The sequence below is a fragment of the Salmo salar genome, chromosome ssa14, assembly GCF_905237065.1.
Source record: "Salmo salar chromosome ssa14, Ssal_v3.1, whole genome shotgun sequence".
NCBI classification, from domain to species: domain Eukaryota; kingdom Metazoa; phylum Chordata; class Actinopteri; order Salmoniformes; family Salmonidae; genus Salmo; species Salmo salar.
In genome coordinates this window covers 8,925,437-8,950,441 of record NC_059455.1, presented here as the reverse complement: position 1 = coordinate 8,950,441, position 25,005 = coordinate 8,925,437, and the positions used below count along the sequence as shown (strand labels likewise).

Genomic DNA, 25,005 nt, shown 5'->3' with positions numbered 1-25,005 from the left:
TTACCTACTGTAGTAGTTTGTGTTTGTTACAGATCTTTTTGTTTGTCACACGCCACTACCCAGTCACTCTGGTTTTGCACACTAGTACCGTACCATTTTACTTGCTTCTCTACAGTTATATTTATGTTATGTGTGATTGTCTTGTAGTGTTGTGAGTATTGAATTGTTTTTATACTTTGCCTGTATGACAAACTCATTTAATCTAAATCTCTCAGCAGAGATGTCGGCAACTCCAGTATCCGTTCCTGCAAGCAGAATTTCAATTATCATCATTTTTGCCATCTTTCATGCCATCCAGTGTTGTGTATATAGTCAACAGATATTTCTTTAAAATGTTTTGATTTTGAAGGATGATGACGGTTCATAATCACACTGAAATGTACACTACTTTAGCTCCAATTCAAATATACAGTTCAGTATGTATCAATTATTTTAAAGTATAAGAATAAGTTCTAGTAATGATTTAAACAATACCAGTAGTTGCGGTTTTAAAAATAATACATATAGTGGCAATCCTGCTGAGTATTGTTGTTTCTCTCTCATGCCTCAATTGAATTCAAAAACTATACATTTTGAATGTTTGTTGTTTTTTCAGCCATAACTTTAAAAGCTCATAACTCGGGCTCTGATAAATACACCAGTTATTAAAAAAAAAAAAGAGACATGGGACAGTTAATAGTTTTCAGAACTATTAAAAAAAAATACAAAAACGTGACGATGTGAAGGGTTTCGAGGTCGTCACACATGTTCGAGCCATTAGCTTCTAGCGACGAAGAAGATGTGAGTTTGGAAAATGAAGTTCGACCACCCCGTGTCTGAATGGTATGTAACATTATGTAGTCTAACTAACGTTGTTATAGCTAACTAAATGCATCTAACTGGCCTTCGTCTATAAACATTATAAACTGGAGCCTAATTGATTTGTTTATTCACTGGTTCTGAGTTTATGACACTTATTATTTATTGTGATAGCAATGTTGCCATTGTCTTGCGGCTATCAGTCTAAACGCAAATTTGGCAATTATGAGTGGTTTGATATTAGCTTTTTAGCTAGCTAGCCATTTGCTTACTTTATCCATGCCAGTGTATTTCCAAGCCACTGTTTAGAATGAATGGCGTTTAGCTCATTACCTGCAGTGATCTGCTACTTGCTAATAACATTTATTTTTACCCACAGGTGATCTTGTTGTGGCCACTGCGAAAACATGCCAACAGCTGAGGAAAACATCAGGTAACCTTAGGTTTCAGTAGCCAGTGGTGTAAAATACTTTAAAAGTATTACTTAAGTTGTTTTTTTGCAGTATCTGTACATTACTATTTATATTACCAACTTTGGCTTTACTACATTCCTAAAGAAAATAATCAACTTTTTACTCCATACATTTTCCCTGACACCCAAAAGTACTCATTACATGTTGAGTGCTTATTAGCAGGACAGGAAAATGGTCCAATTCACGCACTTATCAAGAGAACACATGCTCATCCCTACTGCCTCCGATCTGGCAGACTCACTAAACACAAATGCATAGTTTGTAAATGATGTCCAAGTGTTAATGTGTAGCCCTTGGCTATTCGTACATATTAAAAAACAAGAAAAATGGTGGCATCTGGTTTGATTTATCTAAAGGAATTTGAAATGATTTAAACTTGAGTATATTTAGAACCAAATACTTTTACTCAAGTAGTATTTTACTGAGTGACTTTCACTAAAATTATAGATACCTTAATAGAAAGTTGCTCAAGTATGACAACTGGGTACTTTTTCCACTACCTACCTAATGTCACCTGTTAGCAAGCTATTGTTACTTGATGATGATGATGTTCTCATTCAAATTACAATTCCATTCACGTACAGACCTTTTGCTATAGGTCTAGTGTCACAGTAATGAGTGACGGTTGGGCATTGCTCTCGCAAGTATTTCTGGATTGAAGGGTGTCCGTCGGTGACAATGGCGCCTATTTTCAATTTCTCCCCCTCCAGGAAACAGACTTCTGACCAGTCATTCCTTCTCCATGCAGATGCTGTTGCCAACTTTATTGCTAAAGAGAAGAAATGGTTAGGAAACTTCTGCAAAGCTGTATATCTACAGCTTTACAATATAGATAATAAAATATGATTATAGCTCACCTTAACAAGTTGGAGGTCCAGTACTTTGTTAGTTGTAAGCAGGGGTTGGAATTGGTTCAGGGAACAGAATCAGAACAAAAGTGATCTGTACTGTTCCAGAACCAAACCATTATTTTAAAAGCATGGGAACCGGTTAATGTTCTTTTACGTTCCGGCAATTGTTTACCAGTCCGAAAAAAAAAAAAAATGCAACCAAGCGCCTATGCAAAGCCCTCACTATCACTCAAACTTATTCCAGTGTCTGCCTGCCACCTGGACATTTTGCCAGTGTGTGCGCGTGTTGTAACCGTTTTGACTTGAGGTTATTGTTTATAGGGGTGCCAGGTAGGTTGTGCCTACCAGAGAAAATGTTGGTTTCTCCTTTTGGTTTGGGAGGGAATGAGTCCCATCTGGTCCGTCAAGTCTACACCAATACAAAAGGACTCATGTAAAAGTCAGGATGGTCATACACTTTTCATAAACCCTTAAAACATTGTAAATAACTTCAAAACAACGGTATTCTTTTGCGTGGGTTGTAATACCAAAATAAATGATCACACACACACATAATAAAACAAATAATGAGTTCGGGTTCCTCCAGAAAAGTCCTGTACCTTGGGCCTAAGAGAGTCCAGCCAGGCAAAGGAGTTCAGGGAACTCAGGTGACCTTAGTCACGCAATGTTTGTCCGTTCATAAAAGTGTAGTGTAAACCCAGTATCAATCATAATCAAAATAACAATTATTTTACCACACAACATATCAAATCTTAATAAGTCCTCAACTACAACTACATAAATCATCACGGTATACGTCACACCAAAACAAATGAAATACCGTATACAAAAAGGTTGTGGTCAGTCAGACAACCCAATCCGCCAACAGATCTCCAGCGGAGAAAAGCCAAGGACAACGGAGATGTGTAGTCCAACGGAAGCAATGAGTGGATCCGATCCTGGGTAAACTTGGTATTAGGCTACAAAAGCACACTTGCAACAAAACAAACGGAAGAGAGAAGCTTTGTAAGTGAGGGTTGAACAGCCCTCAGTGGTCTGAACAACCCCACTTTTGCACAGCTGATGCTGGCTATTTAATTGGGAATTAAAGGGCAAGCGCCCTATTGGAAGGAGAAGCACTGAGACGGTTCAGACAAATTCAGGGCCGTCACACACCCCCTCCCCTGGAAAAAGCCGACCATTGCCCTGGAAGGCACATCTTGGTCTGGGTTTCCGAGAAAAGTATTCTCATCATTTTCCTCTACAAAAATATTCATGACTTTGTGGTGCTCTCACTCCTCAGCTGAGGGGTAACAGGCCTTAAGGTGTGAGACTACTGGGTCTGGGAAACCTAGAAAAGTCTTCATCACTTTCCTCTTCAAACATATCCAGGACCTTGCGGCGCTCAATCTCCTCCAATTCCTCAGCCGAGTGGTAACAGGCCTTAAGGCGTGAGACATGGACAACGCGCATATCTTCACCTGTGTCCTCTTTCACCACTCGGTAGTTCAGAGGGCCCATCTGCTCCACAATCCTATACGGTCCTTGCCATTTAGGAGCGAGCTTGGCCGAGAAGAATTGTTCAGCTTTTGAGTAAGGATGAGAGCCAAGCCACACCCGATCACTAACCTGGAACTGCATGTCTTGTCTCTTCTTGTCATAATTTCTCTTCTGCTTGAGTCGAGCCTGGATCATGTTCTTTGAGACAAGAGCTCTCAAGTCGTGGAGATGTACTACCTGGTCATAGCATGCAGAGTCTGTAGTAGCCTATTGGGGCTGTAGCACCATATCCAAGGGTCCTCAGAGGGGACGACTCAGGTTCAGCTCTGCAGGGGTGACTCCAGTGGACTCTTGCACAGCAGAATTCAGGGCAAATCGAAACTCGTGAAGGTGCTTGTCCCAGTGTTTGTGCTGGGTCCCTACAAAGGAAGCAACCATTGTCTTCAAGGTTCAATTAACTCTCAGTGAGGTTGGTCTGTGGGTGATAGGCTGTGGTCAACTTCTGTCTCAGGTTCCATCTTTGGCAGGTCTCCTCAAAGAGATCAGAGACGAGTTGGGAACCTCGATCAGACAGGATGTAATCAAGCACTCCCCAGTGAGTCAGGATCTCTTTCGTGAGGATGTTAGAGATGGTCTTTGCTGTGGCCAGACGCAGGGCAAAGAGCTCCACCCACTTGGAATAGTATTCAACAAAAACAAGCATGCACACATTCTGATTGGAGCTTCTAGGAAATGGACCCATCAAATCCACTCCTAACATTTTCCAAGCTCAGGTAACCACAGTTTTCTGCAACTTGCCAGCAGGCTTTCTACCTTCTGGTTTGTACATTTGATAAACCTGACAGTTTCTGATGTGTGACTTCACATCCATGCTCAGATGTGGCCAGTACAGTAATGCTTGCAACCGCTTGTAGGTTTTGAACCTGCCCAAATGACCAGCTAACGGGTCTTCATGGAAATGTTGCAGCAGTTGAAGGCGTAGAGTTTCAGGTATGTACATTTGGTAGAGTGTTCTGTGAGGTAGTTGTATAACTCGGTAGACTTTGTCTTCAATGATGGTCAGCTTTGTGGTAGGATTGACCATCTTTTCTCCATCTTCCAGGGTAGTCTGGTACAAAGCCTGTACTTCTGGATCATCCTGTTGGGCTTTCCATATGGCCTGATCAGAGATGGGAAAGTACGTTTTGGGTGAGTCTCGACTGATAGACAGGACAGTAGCACATGTACGATGAGGGCCACCATTTCCACCAGCAGCAGCTCTGGATAAGGCATCTGGAACAGTGTTGCATTTTCCTTTCCTGTATTCTACTGCAAAGGTGAACTCTTGCAACCGTAGAGCCCATCTGATGAGTCTGGTACTTGGTATGTTGGTCTTGAACACCCACACAAGGGAGGAATGGTCAATGACCACAGTGAAGTGTCTTCCCTCCAGGTAGTACCTCCACTTTTCCAAAGCCCAGACAACTGCAAGGCACTCTTGCTCGGTTGTGGAGTAGTTCCGTTCTGCTCCATACAATGTCCGACTGGCGAACGCTAGCACTTCTTCACTGCCAAGTCCAGTCTGTTGGACTAGGACAGCACCAAGTCCAACATCACTTGCATCAGTGTAAACAACAAAAGGGCAGTCAAGGTTGGGATGACCCAAAATGGGAGGTGTGACAAGGTGTCGTTTCAGGGTTTCAAACGAGGACTGGCACTCTGCCGTCCATCGGAATTTCGCTCCAATTTATTGAGTGCTTCTGCCACCTGGGAGAAGTTTGACACAAACCGATGGTACCATCCAGCCATCCCAAGGAACCGTTGAAGGGCCTTGAGTGTGGTTGGGACAGGGAAGTCTTGTACCGCCTTGGTCTTTTCAGGATCCACATGAATGCCGTCAAAAGACACAAGGGAGGTTTGGCAGAAGTTGCTCTTCTTCATGTTCAATGACAGACCAGCTTCTCTTAGCTTGTCCAACACGGCTTGAAGATCTTGAAAGTGTTGTTCTCTGGTCTGGGAGTAGATAATTATATCTTTCAGGTAGACGAAACAGATCTTCCCTTTGAGCTCACCTAATGCAATCTCCATGAGTCTTTGGAAAGTGGCAGGTGCATTCTTTAATCCAAAAGGCATCACCTTAAAAGAAAACAAGCCCTCAGCACAAACAAAAGCAGTCTTGTCCTTGCTTTCCTGGTCCATCTCAACCTGTCCAATAGCCACTTGAGGTCAAGGGTAGTGAACACAACAGTGCCAGACAATGACTCCAGGATCTCTTGGATGGTGGGAAGAGGATAGGCATCAGTCTGGGAAACATGGTTGGTCTTCCTATAGTCCACACAAAATCTAAGACCACTGGTCTTTTTTAGGATGAGGACAACAGGAGCAGCCCAGGGAGAGGACGAACGTTCAATTATATCTTGTGTCAACATATCATTAATGAGTCCCTTTTGGATGATTAGCGTCACTGGAGACAAACGATATGGCTTCTGCTTGATCGGCATTTCCTGTGTAAGGAATATTTTGTGCTTCAGGAGCCCGGTGCGTCCCAGGTTTGAAATACATACATCAGAGTTATTCTGCAGCTGTTCCAACAGCCTTAACTCCTCTGGCTGTTCCAGCTGAGCTCTTCTCACAGCCTTTAAAAGGAGATCATCAGAAGGATTATCAAGGGTTAGTGCTACCGGAGCAACGGCAGAGAAGACTGCCACATTTGGACCCCAATCATGTAACTTCTGAATGGAAGAAATGCTTCTTGCTCGGATTGTATGGAAACCAGTAGCAATTGTGTGCGATATCAATCTGGACACCACTGAAGTACATGAAATCAATTCCCAACACGACAGGAAAAGCAAGGTTCTTGGTATGTAGAATAACTGAAGGAATCATATAGGAGAGGTTACACAGGCGGAACTCTACCTCACTCCATCCAAGTGGTTGTTTAGCCTCACCATCAGCCAGATAGAGTGGACCTTCTGTCCACGGCTTCAAATTGTATTGTGGACCTTTAACATCCTTCCACAGTTTCTCATTGAGCAGTGTGTAGGATGACCCGGTGTCCAGGATGGCTCTTCCTGTCCATGGGCCTATGGACAGGGGTAACACCAGTTGGTGCAGTATTAACTGAAAGGAAGGGGATGTCGACAGGGGGGCGTACGCAGTGACTCTTGGGGTTTCAGCTCTGGTCAAAGCACCCAGAGTAGGATGGTCGTTCCGGCAAAGGGAGTTAGGTGTGTTGGCCTGTTGTGATTTGTGGTTTCTGGAAGGGTTTACTTGATAGTGACTTGGACATGTGGCTGAAGAATGTCCCTTTTGGCTACATCTCCAACAGAACATGGGAGAGTCTTGGCTGGAGACTCTGGCTGTTGTTGATGGTCTGGCTTGGGTGTCTGTTTCTTTCTCTGTTCATATTGTTGTTGGCATTCTCTGTCCTTCTCGAACTGCTGTCCCAGTCGAACCAGTCCATTGACAGTGGTGACTCCTTCTCGGAGTTGACTGGCTAGTATAGGGTTGATGTTCTTCAAGATCAACTTAATGACCTCTTCCTCCTCAATGCCAGTTTTCCACCTTCTGCACAGGGAGTGGTAACCGTATGCAAAGTCACGGATACTCGCTCTCTTTGCACTCGATTCCTGACTGCCAGCTCATCTGTGTAGTCCTCAGACAGAAATTCTGAGGAAAACTTGGCCTCAAAGTCAGCCCAGGAGGGAGGTAGTGGTGAGACGTGCCACATCCCACCAGTCTCGAGCTGTCCGATGCAACACATTCCCCAATGTGGCAAGGAGTTCTTCGTCAGCCAGGGGATTGAGGGCAAGAAAGTCACGACATCTTTCCAGATACATTAGCGGATCAGGACTGTCATCCTTTTCCCCCCCAAAGGTGGGAAATTGCAATTTAATGGGCATCGCCCCCACATGACGTCTACTAAATCACCATGAACAAAAGAGCTAGGAGGGATTGAGGAAGTAGAGGGTGAGTGAGTTATCAGACCATGAAAATGAACACCAGGATCCATTGTTGATTGCATCCTGCAAGGGGTGGCTGCAGCATGGCCTTGTCTTAGCTGTTCTGAGGTGCCAGCTTGGCCCTCAGTGGTCTGAACAGAAGTGGACACCAGAGAAGCTCTGTGCAAGGAGTTGTGCCTAATGGAGGCCATGTCAACAGACACGTCATCCAACATTTTACCACATTTAGAGAGCTCTATCTGCAAGTCGTCTAGTGTTAACCAGAGGAGAAAAAACAGAATTAACGTCCTTGAGGACCTCAGTGTGGTGATGCTGCAGGCGCCACTGGAGTGTGGCAGTGAGTTGGTTTCGTTGGTAGTCAAACTGCCTGTCCATGGCACCAGTAACATCCCGTCTTCCATTCTCACTGAGCTCTGTCAGCGTGTGGGTTAGAGTGCTCAGTGAGTTTCTGAATTCCATTGCACTCTGTTGTTGCCCCTCACTCAGACATTTGAATTTATGGTGGATTAGAGTTTGGAGATGTTGTTGAGTCCGACGAATATCAAGGATGTCACCTTGAAGTTGTAAGACTACAACCTCTGGAGATAAACCAGACAATGGAGGAAGATTGGGTGTCAGAGGGAGGGCTAGCTCAGGACTTCCACACAGATCCATGTCTATAAGTGAGTAACTGGTTAGACCTCCTGTGGTCCAGACCGAGCATTCAGATTCCCAGGGCTCTGGCCCAAATCAACTCCATTATCTCTATTCACATTATGATTTGTATTGTCGGCTCAATGGTCAGAATGACCCTGTGTATTCCCATTGACAGGTATGATATGGATGAGCACATTTTCTTGGGGTGACTCCATTGTTTTAATTCCACACATAATATTTGCTTTCGGTTATTTCTCAATGTTGAGGTCCCATCTGGGGTGCCATTTTTTACGTAACAGTTTTGACTTCAGGTTATTGTTTATAGGGGTGCAGGTAGGTTGTGCCTACCAGAGAAAATATTGGTTTCTCCTTTTGGTTTGGGAGCGAATGAGTCCCATCTGGTCCGTCAAGTCTACACCAATACAAAGGTCTCATGTAAAAGTCAGGATGGACATACTTTTCATAAACCCTTAAAACATTGGAAATAACTTCAAAACAACGGTATTCTTTTGCGCGAGTTGTATTACCAACATAAATGATCACACACACATAATAATATAACGAGTTCTGGTTCCTCCAGAAAAGTCCTGTAACTCGTGCCTAAAAGAGTCCAGCTCGGTAAAGGAGTTCAGGGAACTCAAGTGACCTTAGTCACACAATGTTTGTCCGTTCATACAAGTCTGGCGTAAACCTAGTATCAATCATACAATCAAAATAAATTATTTTATTACAACCATACAGCGTATCAAATCTTAAGTCTTCAACTACAACTAACTACATAAATCCTCACAGTATACGTCACACCAAAACAAATGAAATGCCGTATACAAAAAGGTTGAAGTCAGTCGGTCAGTCAGACAATCCAATCCGCCAACAGATCTCCAGCGGAGAAAGGCCACGAAGAACAACGGAGATGTGTAGTCCAACGGAAGCAATGAGTGGATCCGATCCTGGGTAAACTTGGTATTAGGCTACAAAAGCACTTTTAAATGCAACAAAACAAATGGAAGAGAGAAGCTTTGTAACTGAGGGTTGAACACATCCTCATTCACGTCTCCATCACAACCCCACTTTTGCGCAGCTGATGCTGGCTATTTAATTGAGAATTAACCTCTTACATCTAGACGTTCCGCTAGTGGAACACCTGCTCCAATATCCAATGATAGGCGTGGCGCGAATGACAAATTCCTCAAAAATACAAAAACTTCCATTTTTCAAACATATGACTATTTCACAGCATTTTAAAGACAAGACTCTCCTTTATCTAACCACACTGTCCGATTTCAAAAAGGCTTTACAGCGAAATCAAAACCTTAGATTATGTCAGCAGAGTACCCAGCCAGAAATAATCAGACACCCATTTTTCAAGCTAGCATATGTCACAAAAACCCAGAAGACAGCTAAATTAAGCACTAACCTTTGATGATCTTCATCAGATGACACACCTAGGACATTATGTTATACAATACATGCATGTTTTGTTCAATCCAGTTCATATTTATATCAAAAAACAGCTTTTTACATTAGCATGTGACGTTCAGAACTAGCATACCCCCTGCAAACCTCCGGGGAATTTACTAACAATTTACTAAATTACTCACGATAAACGTTCACAAAAAGCATAACAATTATTTTAAGAATTATAGATACAGAACTCCTCTATGCACTCGATATGTCCGATTTTAAAATAGCTTTTTGGTGAAAGCACATTTTGCAATATTCTAAGTACATAGCCCAGCCATCACGGGCTAGCTATTTAGACAACCGGCAAGTTTAGCCTTCACCAAAATCAGATTTACTATTACAAAAGTTTGATTACCTTTTGTTGTCTTCGTCAGAATGCACTCCCAGGACTGCTACTTCAATAACAAATGTTGGTTTGGTCCAAAATAATCCATCGTTATATCCGAATAGCGGCGTTATGTTCGTGCGTTCCAGAAACTATCCGAAATGGTAAATCAGGGTCGTGCGCATGGCTCATTTCGTGACAAAAAAATTCTAAATATTCCATTACCGTACTTCGAAGCATGTCAACCGCTGTTTAAAATCAATTTTTATGCAATTTCTCGTAAAAAAGCGATAATATTCTGACCGGGAATCTCCTTTTCGGCAAACAGAGGAAAAAACAAAGTGCACGCGCCTAAGCCCACAGTCCCTTGATCGGCCACTTGAGAAAGGCGATAATGTGTTTCAGCCTGGGGCTGGAATGACGACATTCAGGTTTTTCCCGGGCTCTGAGAGCCTATTGGAGCCGTGGGAAGTGTCACGCAGAGATCCTTTGTAATGGAATGAGATGTCAAAGAAAGACAATAAATGGTCAGACAGGCCACTTCTTGTAAAGGAATCTCTCAGGTTTTGACCTGCCATTTGAGTTCTGTTATACTCACAGACACCATTCAAACAGTTTTAGAAACTTGTTTTCTATCCAAAGCCAATAATTATATGCATATTCTAGTTACTGGGCAGGAGTAGTAACCAGATTAAATCGCGTACGTTTTTTATCCAGCCGTGAAAATACTGCCCCCTAGCCATAACAGGTTAAAGGGGAAGCGCCCTATTTGAAGGAGAAGCACTATTTAATTGGGAATTAAAGGGGAAGCGCCCTATAGGAAGGACAAGCACTGAGACGGTTCAGACAAATTCAGGGCAGTCACAGTGTGTAGGCTCCCTGCCACTTCCCCACCTAAGCATAGACTACAGTAACCTAACGTTACAAGCGTGATTCAGAAATTAGAGAGAGATTTTTTTTTCTTTTTTTAGAACAATGGATTAACTTTTTCAATACTAATTAAGGATAGTATAGTTATTACATTTCATATTTGGATTTATTAAGTGCAGGTAAAATATGTTTTTATTTTAATTCTGGTGCAGCTCTGCACACACAAGTTTGTTAGCTAGCTAGCGCTAGTAAAACGTTAACCCAACTCTCGGAAGTTCAAAGAAAATTAAAGTTCCTTCATAGAAGCCACTCCTCCAGATGTATAATTCAGATTATGCAGGTCACAAGATTCCCAGCACTTCAAGCCAAGCCTCCTCCTACACGCTCTCCCCACCTCGCGCCCTACACTGGTCTGTCCAATGCATGTAAACAACTAGCTATAGCTTGCCCGTTCCATAGCAAGCTGCTTTTGCCGGTCGGAACAGTGGAACGGAAAAAAAATAATGGTTCGGTTTAGAACGAAGCGATCTGAAAATCGAATATAAAATGTTGGGTTCCAATCCCTGGTTGTAAAGCCCATTGACGTACATCTTCCATAATTTGCACAGTGACCTATAGGGGTGATACAGTACACTCAGTTTACTCTACAAGGGCTAATCATAAAGACCTTGTTATACACATACTGGACGGTTTATTAGGTACACGGTTCACCCAAAAATATTTGCTCCTACAGACAGTGAGTCACGTCGCCTTGTTATATAAAGCAGGCAGACCGGCATCAAGACATTTAGTTACTGTTCAATTTAACATTAGAATGGGCAAAACAACCAACCCAACCGACAGAGTGGGTATGATCGTCGGTACCAGGCACACCGGAACTCAGTAATGGCCTTCCTCCTGTGCTTTTCACGCACGACAGTATCTAGAGTTTGAGAACGGCGCAACAAACAAAAAACATCCAGTCAGCGGCAGTCCTGTGGGTGGTCGAAGGAGAATGGCAAGAATCGTGCAAGCTAACAGGCAGTATAACAGTGGTTTGCAGAATGGCATCTTGGAACGCACAACTCATCGATACTTGACATGGATGGGCTATTGCAGCAGACGACCACACCGGGTACCACTCCTATCAGCTAAAAACAAGCGGCTCCAGTGGGCACACAATCACCAACACTGGACAATTGAGTGGAAAAACATTGCTTGAAACATTACAGCGAGTTCAGTTTACTTGATTGGCTTGCGCAGTCCCCAGACCTCAACCCAATTGAGCATCTTTTGGATGAGATGGAACGGGCTGGTCGCAGAATTACTATACCGCCGTCCAATCTGAAGCAACTGCATGATGCAGTCGCATTAGCATGGACCAACATCCCTGTACAACGTTTCCAACACCTTGTAGATTCAGGCTGTTCTGGAGGCAAAGGATTCACTGCTGAATGCTGTGGCTGCTGACACATGCACAATGAATAGGGTGCCTTTGGTGGTTTTATCAAAGCTACAGGTGCCGGCGCATACAGGTCAGGAACGGAATAGACAGTCTTCAGACGATGTACTTAGTAGCCAAGTGCAAAGAGGTCGGGGATGACCTGAAACAAAAAGCAAATAACTACAGAAACATAAAGCCAAACTAACCCTTGTTTTTATCTGTGATAAAGCCTAGCTAGTAGGTGCAGGTCTACTACACATCTGAACAGGTATCATGATACCACTGGTACATGGGTTTAGTTAGCATAATCTTTTGACAATACGTCTTGCAGCTAGTACATGCCAGACAAACACCTTACAGGTCGATGTGTATAGTTAGCTAGCCCATTTGCGAAGCTATGTTCTTTTGCATTGTCACGGAGGGATGGTCGGAAATTATGCAGGAATTTTGCAAAGCGGTTCCCATTATCATGCATTGTTTACAGAATTGGCCTTGTTTAGCAAGCAAAGGCAACTACAGCAAGCCAAGGTATAAACAAATAAGACCAAACAGTTTTTAGATGACCAGAATGAAATATTTACACCAAGGCAAACATATTACTCATTAAACAGCAAGGGTGAGCTAGCCTACCTTTCTTGTCCGTCCTCAACGTCTGTGATGGTTTTATCCAAATAAAGTGCTATCAGATCCTTCACTAACGTGAGACGCAAAAGGATTTGTCTATGTGTGGCCTTTAAATTTTTTTTAAAAAAGGTCCAACTCGTCCATCCCAGCAAATTCCAACCATCTTCGCTGGTGTTCTGGACTTGTTGGTTAGATTGGTTGTCTTGCATCCAGAGAGGAGGTATCTAGGTGGCATTTTTCCATCGAGGTGAATGGGGGCGTCCTTCCATTTCCTGTAGTCCACGATCAGCTCCTTTGTCTTGCTGACGTTGAGGGTGAGGTTGTTGTCTCTGACCTCCTCCCTGTAAGCTGTCTCATCGTCGTCGGTGATCAGGACTACCACTGTCGTGTCATCAGTCGTGGGTGAACAGGGAGTATAGGAGGGGGCTACACACGCACCCCTGAGGTGGCCCCCCCGTGTTGCCGGCAGCGTGGTGGATGCGTTGTTACCTACCTGGGGGCGGCTCGGCAGAAAGTCCAGTATCCAATTGCAGAGGGAGGTGTTTAATCCCTGGGTCCTTAGCTTAGTGATGAGCTTAGTGGGCACTATGAGGTTGAATGCTGAGCTGTTGTCAATTAACAGCATTTTAACGTAGTTGTTTATTTTGTCCAGGTGGGAAAGGGCAGTGTGGAGTGCATTAGAGAATGCATCATCTGTGGCTCAATTGGGGCGGTATGCAAATTGGAGTGGGTCCATGGTGTCTGGGATGATGACGTTGATGAAAGGCTGGTCATGGCTTACAAAACATTTCATGGCTACAGATTGAGTACTGCAGGGCGATAGTCATTTAGAAGGTGTTCTTCCTGACTCAGTTCCCGGAGAGGAGGTTAACCGGATTTCAGCATGTGTGACTTCAAAACAGTTGGAGTTTAATGGCTGTGATCGGAAGAAACTGAGAATGGATCAACAACATTGTAGTTACACCACAATACTAACCCAAATGACAGAGTGAAAAGAGGGAAGCCTGTACAGAATTCAAATATTTCAAAACATGCATCTAGGCACTAAAGTAAAAGGCACTAAAATAAAAAACTGCAAGAAATGTGGCAAATAAATCTACCTTTATGTCCTGAATACAAAGCGTTATGTTTGGGGAAAATTCAACACGTCACTGAGGACCACTCTTCATATTTTCAAGCATGGTGATGGCTGCATCATGTTATAGGTATGCTTGTCATCGGCAAGAACTAGGTCATTTTTCTGGATAAAATTTAAATGGAAGAGAGCTAAGCACAGGCAAAATCTTAGAGGAAAACCTGATTGTCTGCTTTCCAACAGACACTGGGAGACATATTAACCTTTCAGCAGGACAAGAACCTAAAACAAGACTTAAAAATGTCTGTCTAATCAGTATTAAACGATTAGTTTAAACTATTAGTTGAAACAGTATTAAACGATTGAAGTATAGTACAATACAGGTGTGCAAACCTCTTAAACGTACCCAGAAAGACTAATCGCTGCCTACGGTGATTCTGTATTGATTCAGGCGTGTGAATACTTACACTACATGACCAAATGTATGTGGACACGTGCTCGCCAAACATCTCATTCCAAAATCATGGGCATTAATATGGAGTTGGCCCCCCCTTTTCTACTTTAACAGCTTCCACTCTTCTGGGAAGGCTTACCACTAGCTATTGGAACATTTCTGCGGGGACTTGCTTCCATTCAGTCACAAGAGCATTAATGAGGTCGAGCACTAATATTGCGTGATTAGGCCTGGCTCGCAGTCGGCATTCCAATTCATCCCAAAGGCGTTCAATAGGGTGATAGGGTTGAGGTAGGGCTCTGCGCAAGCTAGTCAAGTTCTTCCACACCAACCTCGACAAACCATTTCTGCATGGACGCTTTGTACATGGGGGAATTGTCATGTTGAAACAGGAAAGGGCCTTCCCCAAACTTGCCAAAGTGGAAGCACAGCATTGTCTAGAATGTCATTGTATGCTGAGCCGTTAAGATTTCCCTTCACTGGAACTAAGTGGCCTAGCCAGAACCATGAAAAACAGCCCCAGACCATTATTTCTCCTCCAAACTTTACAGTTTGCACAATGCATTTGGGCAGCTAGCGTTCTCCTGGCATCCACCAAACCCAGATGATGAAGCGTGATTCACTCCAGAGAACACGTTTCCACTGCTCCAGAGTCCAATGACTCCACACCAACAGACGCTTGGCATTGCGCATGGTGATCTTAGGCTCCTGTGCGGCTGCTTGGCCATTGAAACCCACTTCATAAAGCTCCCGACGAACAGTTATTGTGTTAACATTGCATTCAGAGGCAGTTTGGAACTCAGTAGTGAGTGTTGCAACTGAGGACCGACATTTTTTTTTATGCGCATCAGCATTCGTCGGTCCCATTCTGTGAACTGGTGTGGCCAAACACAATAACAGCACTTACAGTTGATCGGGCAGTTCTAGCAGGGCAGGATTTTGACAAACTAACTTGTTGGAAAGGTGGCATGTTGAAAGTCACTGAGCTCTTTTGTAAGGCCATTCTATTGCCAATGTTTCTTATGGAGATTGCATGGCTGTGTGCTCGATTTTATACACCTGTCAGCAACGGGTGTGGCTGAAATAGCCGAATTCACTCATTTGAAGGGGGTGTCCACATACTGTATGTATGTATGTATGTATGTATGTATGTATGTATGTATGTATGTATGTATGTATGTATGTATGTATGTATGTATGTATACACTATGTAAATGATATTTTCAATAAATGTGCAAACATTTCTAAAAACCGGTTTTGACTGTGTCATGGGGTATTGTTTGTAGAAAATAAATAACTTTTGAATTCAGTCTGTAACAACAAAATGTGGAATATATCCAGCGGTATGAATACTTTCTGAAGGCATTGTACAGTGCATTCGGAAAGTATTCAGAACCCTTGACTTTGTTACAGCCTTATTATAAAATTGATTTTTAAATAATAATCCTCAATCTACACACAATACCCCATAATGACAAAGCAAAAACAGTTAAGAAATGTTTGCAAAAAAAACAAATCACACAAGTATTCAGACCCTTTACTCAGTACTTTGTTGAAGCACCTTTGGCAGTGATTACAGTCTTGAGTATGATGCTACAAGTGTGGCACACCTGTATTTGGGGAGTTTCAATCTTCTCAAGCTCTGTCTGGATGGGGAGCGTCGCTGCACAGCCACTCCCGCGTTGCCTTGGCTATGTATTTGTGGTCATTGTCCTGTTGGAAGGTGAACCTTCGCCCCAGTCTGAGGTTCTAAGCGTTCTGTAGCAGGTTTCCATCAAGGATCACTCTGTACTTTGCGCCGTTTATTTTTCCCTCGATCCTGACTAGTCTCCCAGTCCCTGCCGCTGAAAAAACATCCCCACAGCATGATGCTGCCACCACCATGCTTCACTGTAGGGATGGTGCCAGATTTCCTCCAGAAGTTACACTTGGCATTCAGACCAAAGAGTTCAGTCTTGGTTTAATCAGACCAGAGAATTTTGTCAGATCCGTTGAGGGACGAGCGTTACACGTAGGAGTGACGGCATCTGACATAACATGCTGAGTAAACCGGCGTAGTTGCGTGTGCGAGCATTGCGAAATAAATGTACGCATACAATCATTATTCAATAATTTCATCCAAACTGCTTGTGCACGTCAACGGGCGTCTGCGTAGCCTGGCGCTAAAATAAAACTTGGTTCTATTTTAGACGTTTGACGTGCTGCAAGTCCCGCCTCTCCCCATCTACTCCAATTTCTCTCCGTGATAAGAGTCACTGACTCAAAGCCACAAGGGGGTAGAACATATTTCAACATACAAACTCATGTGGGTGATTGACTGGAGTTCCACACTCCAATCCAGGTGGCGGTAATGCACCATGTTTTTTTGTTTTTTTTAAGGTTACCCCTTTTATCTGTGGATTAATTGTCAGAGTAGAGAACGCATGATTTTGTATGACTCAAAAGGAGTCCAACGTCTACAAATTTCCAGCAAAAAAATAACATGCTGTATGCTTTTCAGGTAAAATACCATTAGCCAGCAACAGCAAGCTAGTGTTTCAACCCATCCCCAAATTAATTATTGGTTCACAGTTGGATTTGTCATTTTAACCTGCATGTCATGAACGTGTCTGGTGGGGTTAGACAAAAATCAACATACACCCGTGCGGAACTGGTTAGGTCAAGGTGTAAAACAAAGACATCCTACAAGACAGATCGGTTGAGGGACAAGCATCACCTAGGAGTGACGTGATCTGATATAAGACAATGCCTTTCTCCACCGCTTTCACTCACCATGCACACGTACCTTTGAATGAACTTGGCTTCTCTCATTCTTCTCCCTAATGGTAGCCTACTCTGTATATTGCACTGATTTACACTACTTTAGGTGAAGGAGTTGCGCAAAATAACAAACAAAGCCAACACAAGATTAGCAGGTTGCCAATTATTGGAATGACTCATGTAGGCTACCGGAAGCAGCTCTGCAGGGAAGTCACTAGCTGGCACAGACAGTCATAAAATCTGATTTTAAACCTAACCTTAACCACACTGAAAACCTTATGCTTAACCCTAACCTTAAAATCATTTTTATTTTCATGAATTTAAAATAGCCTATATAGCCAATTGACTTTGCAGCTGGCCCATCTAGTGGGAATCGCTCAGCTCTGCCTCCAGGACAACTCATCCCAATAAACGTCAACCTGCACAAGATGAAATTTTGTTACGCGAGTTGTGTAGGGTGCAATTGCAGCCCGCAATTCAGGGCGTTCCTGCATCTGCAGGAGCCCCTCTTCTACTGGTCCATTTTTAAGCGAGGACTCCAGTACACAGGCGGAAGGCGGGGAGCTCCAGTACAGTTGGTGGCGGTAATGAACCACAACGTTGGATGCTAACCACCAATAAACCCCACAGAAGAAGAGGCAGGGGTGACAATGGTAGCTAGCTAGATAGGACTATGTCTACCGTTGTCCTTCACCCGCCTGTCAGGCACTGTTTTCCCGCAGTTCTGTTAACGAGGGCAGTTGTTCAGCAGGCGTTTAATACACTGGGTGCTAGCTAGATAGTCCTAGTTTGCGAACTTCGGTACACAGCAGGTGGGAAGCCGGTTAGGTATCTAGCTAGCACACTGGTACACAGTGTCCTTCGCACCCGCCTGTCAGGCACTGTTTCCGCAGTTTTGTTAAAGAGGACAGTTGTTCTGCAGGCGGGAGCAAAGAACTGTGTGCTAAGTTGTTACCAACTAGCTAGCTAGGAGGATTCCGGTACACAGCAGGTGGGGGCGACACCGGTAGACGGTGTCCTTTGCCCCTGAAAAACTCATACGTTTTATTTCCCTTTGATCCAAATTTTAAATCGCATAGACAATCAGGGGAAATACAAAATATCAAGTGTCATACAAGCATTCCTGCGTTCATGCAGGAACCAATGCGATTTTGGGGGGGGGGGGGGGGCTTCCTGTACATGCAGAAACGCCCACATGCAGGACCGCCCCGAATTGCAGGGATATTGAGATATTGTTATTTCAGTGTCCATTGCAAAATGTTAGCCTCAGTAGGCTACAGCAATTTAACCACACCTTGGCAATAGTCGATTGGCTGCACGATAAACACACTTCCCACCGGGCACAGAAAACAATTCAAAGTCTATTCCATGTTAGTTCAACGAAATTATGTGGAAACAATGTTGATTTAACCAGTGTATGCCCAGCGGGCTGTTTCCATGGGGCAGCCACTTTCGTACTCACGTGAGTGGAGCACAACTACGCTTCTGAACTTGAATGGGACAACATGAGTGAGTTAAGATAAGGTTGATTCGTCAAGGCTAAGATGTGTTAAAATCAACCTCAGCCTCTCTCGAGGCAAAAGGCTAGCTGACTGAGCCATCTCTCCCTACATAAAAAGCATTGAACGTAAAAGACGCCTTACCCAGAGATTAGTCCACTTTTCCACAAGGGGGGGGGGGGATTATAGAATGACAAACGTATTTATGAAGAATGAACAGGCGGTCCGGATTCTGACTTCAGCGTACTATCTATCCTCCTGTGTGCTCTGTCGCTCTCTTCTTCGAGTTTAGTCTGACTTGCTTTCCGCGTGCTCTTTATATGCCCCTTGACTCTCCAGCGTCCGCCTCTTTCTCTCTCCCTCTCTTTTAGCTTTGATGCAGACTACAGAATGACTCCCCCTATCCCTCTCCCGACGCGCTCATTTTATTCTTCATGGACTTCAGTCCCTCTCTTTCTCTGTTTGTACCAGTTTTGATGCTGGCAAATAGCCTACATAATAAATGACATCAACCTGACATCATCAGCATTCATGATTCTAATAGGCCTATCTCAGTCAATCCACATCAGCAGTCCATCCAGCCAGGCAATTCAACATCTCCTGCAGTCATTATACTGCATAATACTCCATTAGCCCTCTGACACTGCAGGGCCACCCACAGTATCCTAACAGTAACTTTCCCTGCATATCTCGCCTGAGGGGAGTTTCCCCCAGGTACAGATCTAGGATCAGCTTCCTCTGCCCCTGGTCCTAACATTAACTATTAGTGGGGGAAAAGATCAGAGTCTAGGGGAAACTTCACCCTACTTCTCTAAAGTCATGCACCTGCATGGTAACTGTTGGGCGGCAAACTGTGAGCAGTGAGCACTGGCTATAACCATCTGTTACACCTTTGAGGAGTTATGTTCAAGGCTAGACAGGCTGGTCCAAACAGCTTTGATTTCTAGGCTGTTGCCAGGCAACGGTTGTCCCTGGTGCCAAGGATGGCCATCACAGTGTCCCTTCTTTTTGTTCATCCTACCTTCATCCTGCTCCCCGAGCATCTGCCTCTGGTTCCAAAGGTTGCATGTTCAAATCCAGTGATAAACAACTTTCTAAGACTTTTGTTTTAAGCTTATCCCAAATCTTAACCTTTACCTTAAGCATTCATAGTTAATGCCTAACCTTATAAATTTGGGGTTAACACCTAAAGGTAACCCTAACCTTAAAAGCATAGCCTTAAAGACTTTGACATTTTACGCTTGGAACAACTTAAAAATGTGATGTTTTAGAAACATGGATGAACGTCTAATTCTGACATGAGACTGTGAGAGCTGGTAGATAGTGTTAGTGCTGCTGTCAATCACACACCCACAGGTGCACATATAGTACAAGTCAAAAGTTTGGTCACACTTACTCATTCAAGGGTTTTCTTTATTTTCACTATTTTCTACATTGTAGAATAATAGTGAAGACATCAAAACTATGAAATAACACATATGGAATCATGTAGTAACCAAGAAAGTGTTAAATCAAAATATATTTTATATTTGAGATTCTTCAAAGTAGCCACCGTATGCCTTGACTGCTTTGCACACTCTTGGCATTCACTTAACCAGCTTCATGAGGTAGTCACCTGGAATGCATTTCAATTAACAGGTGTGCTTTGTTAAAAGTTAATTTCAGGAATTTCTTTCCTTCTTAATAACCTCTTACATCTAGACGTTCCACTAGCGGAACACCTGCTCCAATATCCAATGATAGGCGTGGCGCGAATGACAAATTCCTCAAAAATACAAAAACTTCAATTTTTCAAACATATGACTATTTCACAGCATTTTAAAGACAAGACTCTCCTTTATCTAACCACGCTGTCCGATTTCAAAAAGGCTTTACAGCGAAAGCAAAACATTAGATTGTCAGCAGAGTACCCAGCCAGAAATAATCAGACACCCATTTTTCAAGCTAGCATATAATGTCACAAAAACCCAGAAGACAGCTAAATGCAGCACTAACCTTTGATGATCTTCATCAGATGACAACCCTAGGACATTATGTTATACAATACATGCATGTTTTGTTCAATCAAGTTCATATTTATATCAAAAACCAGCTTTTTACATTAGCATGTGACGTTCAGAACTAGCATACCCCCCGCAAACTTCCAGGGAATTTACTAACAATTTACTAAATTACTCACGATAAACGTTCACTAAAAACATAACAATTATTTTAAGAATTATAGATACAGAACTCCTCTATGCACTCGATATGTCCGATTTTAAAATAGCTTTTTGGTGAAAGCACATTTTGCAATATTCTAAGTACATAGCCCAGCCATCACGGGCTAGCTATTTAGACACCCGGCAAGTTTAGCCTTCACCAAAATCAGATTTACTATTACAAAAATGTTATTACCTTTGTTGTCTTCGTCAGAATGCACTCCCAGGACTTCTACTTCAATAACAAATGTTGGTTTGGTCCCAAATAATCCATCGTTATATCCGAATAGCGGCGTTTTGTTCGTGCGTTCCAGAAACTATCCGAAATGGTATATCAGGGTCGCGCGCATGGCGCAATTCGTGACAAAAAATGTCTAAATATTCCATTACCGTACTTCAAAGCATGTTAACCGCTGTTTAAAATCAATTTTTATGCAATTTATCTCGTGAAAAAGCGATAATATTCCGACCGGGAATCTCCTTTTCGGCAAACAGAGGAAAAATCACAAAGACGGGGGCGGCCAGGGCACGCGCCTAAGCCCACAGTCCCTTGATCGGCCACTTGAGAAAGGCGATAATGTGTTTCAGCCTGGGGCTGGGATGACGACATTCTGTTTTTTCCCCAGCTCTGAGAGCCTATGGAAGACGTAGGAAGTGTCACGTTAGAGCAGATATCCTTTGTAATTGAATGAGATGGCAAAGAAGTTCAAGAAATGGTCAGACAGGCCATTTGAGTTCTGTTATACTCACAGACACCATTCAAACAGTTTTAGAAACTTTGGAGTGTTTTCTATCCAAAGCCAATAATTATATGCATATTCTAGTTACTGGGCAGGAGTAGTAACCAGATTAAATCGGGTACGTTTTTTATCCAGCCGTGAAAATACTGCCCCCTAGCCATAACAGGTTAATGCGTTTGAGCCAATCAGTTGTGTTGTGACAAGGTAGGGGTGATATACAGAAGATAGCCGTATTTGGTAAAAGACCAAGTGCATATTATGGCAAGAACAGCTCAAATAAGCAAAGAGAATGGACATGGACATCATTTATGGACATCATTTAAGAATGGACATCATTTAAGACATGAAGGTCAGTCAATCTGGAAAATGTCAAGTTTCTTCATGTGCAGTCGCAAAAACCAAGCGCTATGATGAAACTGGCTCTCATGAGGACCGCCACAGGAAAGGAAGACCCAGAGTTACCTCTGCTGCAGTGGATAAGTTCATTATAGTTAACTGCATCTCAGATTGCAGCCCAAATAAATGCTTCACAGAATTCAATTAACAGAGACATCTCAACATCAACTGTTCAGAGGAGACTGCATTAATTAGGCCTTCTTGGTCGAATTTCTGCAAAGAAACCACTACTAAAGGACATCAATAAGAAGAGACTTGCTTTGGCCAAGAAACACGAGCAATGGACATTAGACCGGTGGAAATCTGTCGTTTGGTCTGATGAGCCCAAATTTGAGATTTTTGGTTCCAACCGCCATCTTTGTGAGACGCAGAGTAGTTGAATGGATGATCTCCGCATTTGTGGTTCCCACCGTGAAGCATGGAGGAGGTGATGGTGCTTTGCTGGTGACACTGTCAGTAATTTATTTAGAATTCAAGACACACTTAACAAGCATGGCTACCACAGCATTCTGCAGCGATATGCCATCCCATCTAGTGTGCACTTAGTTGGACTATCATTTGTTTTTCAATAGAATGACCCAAAACACACCTCCAGGCTGTGTAAGGGATATTTGACCAAGAAGGAGAGTGATGGAGTGCTGCGCCTCCACAATCCCCCAGCCTCAACCCAATTGAGATGGTTTGGGATGAGTTGGACCACAGAGTGAAGGAAAAGCAGCCAACAAGTGCTCAGCATATGTGGGAACTCCTTCAAGACTGTTGAAAAAGCATTCCAGTTGAAGCTGGTTGAGAGAATGCCAAGACTGTGCAAAGGTGTCATCAAGGCAAAGGGTGGATACTTTGAATAAACACTTTTTTTGGTTACTACATGATTACATATGTGTTATTCCATAGTTTTGATATCTGCACTACTTTCAACAATGTAGAAAATAGTAAAAATAAAGAAAAACCCTTGAATGAGTAGGTGTGTCCAAACTTTTGAATCGTACTGTAGGTAAATCAGCACTCAATGCATTAAATGCTGCTAGCAGTACATCTGCAAGAAACTAACAACTGCACCATTAATAAATTAGTCTAATTATATCCGATTCAGTAATAAGATTAAATAAAATGATTGCTCTACTTACCAAGTCTCCTGTGGGACTGTGCCAGTAAACTGAACTTGTTCTGGCTTTCTGTCCCAAATATTTCTCTCCATGTCAATCCCTTTGTGATGTAAAGCTGCAAAGATGGACTCAAAAGATGGCCATTGATATATTGACATATTAAAACCAAAGAAGAAATATATTTCAATAGTGCTTTAATTAATGTTAGAAAACAGACTATGTATAGGATTTGGTCAGGAGTTTCAATACAGGTCTCTAGTGCTCTCTAGTGTTTTGAAAGTGCTGTTAAGTTTTGGGTTCACGCTTACAGTACATACAGTACATGTATGTGCAACATAAAGACTTCATAATGAATGATAGCTAATGAGACACATATAGTATAATAAAGTTTTTTTCATATCATGATATGAGATCATGCGGAAATGTTGTTAATTAAATTGACCCTTCGGTGAAAACAAGACATTATAGCATACTTATAGCGACATAAAATCAGTATGAAGTAGTGTTGTTACATTCGGTTATTCATCGGAATATCGCAAAACATAGTTCTATAATGCACTATGGGTTCTCAGAAGGCTATACCAATATAGAATGTAAAAAGTGACTCAAACTCTAAGAACTTGAGTAAAAATAGTACATTTTACTAGGCCATTTTGGGTGAACAGAAAGGTGGGCCCTTCATTAGAACAAAAAACAGCAAAATATATAGTATTAACATTCCATGTGAAAACTCACCATTCATCTACTGTACCAATGTAGCCCATGGTTCACAAAACCCCATTTTGGCTTCTGTCTTCAGTGAAGACAAACATATTAAACACATGTAATTCAAAAATACATTTGTTAACTTAATAATAAGGGTGTAACATAATTACTCAATTAGAATTAATAATGTGTTTAATAATCATAGACACTCGTCAGAAACCATGGTGGGTGAATCATGTCTAACTTATTTTCTTAACTGTCGTTTGGTATTACTGTAAACATTTGCAGCAAGGCCTAGAATAAGGCTTTTTTTTTTGTCTTGGAGCAAAATGTTTAAAATGACAAACTACAAAAACGTTGACTACACCTTGACCTGATTATCTAGTCATACCCAAAGATCATATAAAATAGATATGGATAAACACATACAACCATAAACAAAAGTACACACGTAATCAACTGCAAGAATGAGTATGGGTAGATCATTTGAAATGCTAATACTTAAAATAAGCAAGATACATTTTCAAACAGAATACTCCCTGAAAAGAATAGAAACAGAATGTGATTACAACAAAAATCATTCAACAGTATCCGTTATATGATACGTTCATTGAAGCATGACGCATATAGAAGTTGTTACATACACATATACATATATATATATACATATACAGTTGAAGTCAGAAGTTTACATACACCTTTGCCAAATACATTTAAACTCAGTTTTTCACAATTCCTGACATTTAATCTGATAAAAAATTCCCTGTTTTAGGTCAGTTAGGATCACCACTTTATTTTAAGAATGTGAAATGTCAGAATAATAGTCGAGAGAATGATTTATTTCAGCTTTTATTTCTTTCATCACATTCTCAGTGGGTCAGAAGTGTACACACACTCAATTAGTATTTGGTAGCATTGCCTTTAAATTGTTTAACTTGGGGCAAACGTTTTGGGTAGCCTTCCACAAGCTTCCCACAATAAGTTGGGTGAATTTTGGCCCATTCCTCCTGACAGAGCTGGTGTAACTAAGTCAGGTTTGTCGGCCTCCTTGCTCGCACACGCCTTTTGAGTTCTGCCCACAAATGTTCTATAGGATTGAGGTCAGGGCTTTATGATGGCCACTCCAATAATTTGACTGTTGTCCTTAAGCCATTTTGCCACAACTTTGGAAGTATGCTTGGGGTC

At 42.4% G+C, this 25,005-nt stretch overlaps 1 protein-coding gene across 1 annotated transcript in view; it reads right to left on the bottom strand.

The window, feature by feature from the left end:
- LOC106568722 (cAMP-specific 3',5'-cyclic phosphodiesterase 4B) overlaps positions 1-19,403 on the bottom strand; it is a 173,382-nt gene extending 153,979 nt beyond the window's left edge. The window contains exon 1 of the mRNA XM_014139302.2: positions 18,817-19,403. The gene's annotated coding sequence lies outside the window, so the exon portion shown is untranslated. The remainder of the gene's footprint in view (positions 1-18,816) is intronic.
- Between the last annotated feature and the right edge of the window lie 5,602 nt (positions 19,404-25,005).